General features: G+C 33.8%; 1 long non-coding RNA gene across 1 annotated transcript; it reads right to left on the bottom strand.

The window, feature by feature from the left end:
- Positions 1 to 37: 37 nt before the first annotated feature.
- LOC124893806 lies at positions 38 to 1081 on the bottom strand. The gene is made up of 2 exons (XR_007050904.1): positions 853 to 1081; positions 38 to 444 (listed from the first exon to the last, which is right to left on the bottom strand). It is a non-coding gene; the product is annotated as an uncharacterized LOC124893806 (long non-coding RNA).
- Positions 1082 to 1093: the final 12 nt, after the last annotated feature.

Raw genomic sequence — 1093 nt, forward strand, 5'->3', positions numbered from 1 at the left:
GGGTTGGAGAAATGCTCAATCTTGAAGGTGTTAGTGAAAAAAAAAAAAAAACAGTGGCAAAGTAGCATAGATGGTGCTAGCAATATGCGATTCACCAATTTCAGTGTCGCTGACAGGCATCTTTTCCACTTTGAAAAAGTCATAGAATGCAACAATTACTTCTTCAGGATGTTTAGCACAATACTGCATATGCTTCATAAACTTAGGAATATGCTTAAGAGAGTACTGTAATTAAATGACTTAATAGAAAATTCTGCCTTCTGCCCTTACATAATATTACAGTAAATTTTAATATTAAATAACTTGAATTCCTTGTTCAGGTTATTTGGACGAGTTGTTACAATGTTTTCATCCCTATAGTTTGACCCAAAATCATCTTAACACGCTCCAAAAAGACTATTGCAAATAGTCTTCCAACTGACTCATCAACAACCACATAGTAAGCTGTAAATTGAATGATAGCATTAGTATAGGCAAGTCTATTAATCAGTAACTGTGCAAAATTGATATATATGTAATAGTGCAAGAAAGCAAGAACTATTCACATGAATGAGTCTAATCGGAACAACGTTTTCCTCAAAAGAGGAGCAGTTATTTCAATTTGATGGCAAGGCCCATACCAAGGCTTTCAAAGATGGGCTCGTCGGTAGATCATTGATTACATAAACAGCTAAGAATACTTGAGCCAGAAAACAAATACAGATACTCAAAATTAGGTGACCTAAGAAATACAATACTACGTATTTGAGAACTCCTTCAATTACGACAAAAAAGGATAAGTAGGTAAGTTGTAACCATCTTCAAAACTGTAATGTATTAAGAGAAAAGGGAGTATTGAAGAAGAATCAGTACCTTCTTACAACAACCTTTGAAGTTAAGTAAGCATGATCAATTTTCTGACGAGTAGTTACAACGTTTTCATCCCATAGTTTGACCCAAAATCATCTTAACACGCTCCAAAAAAACTATTGCAAATTGTTTTCCAACTGACTCATCAACAACCACATAGTAAGTTGTAAATTGAATAATAGGATTAGCATAGGCAAGTCTATTAATCAGCAACTGTGCAAAATTGATATATATGTAATAGTGC

The sequence above is a fragment of the Capsicum annuum genome, unplaced genomic scaffold (assembly GCF_002878395.1).
Source record: "Capsicum annuum cultivar UCD-10X-F1 unplaced genomic scaffold, UCD10Xv1.1 ctg65430, whole genome shotgun sequence".
Taxonomy (NCBI): Eukaryota; Viridiplantae; Streptophyta; class Magnoliopsida; order Solanales; family Solanaceae; genus Capsicum; species Capsicum annuum.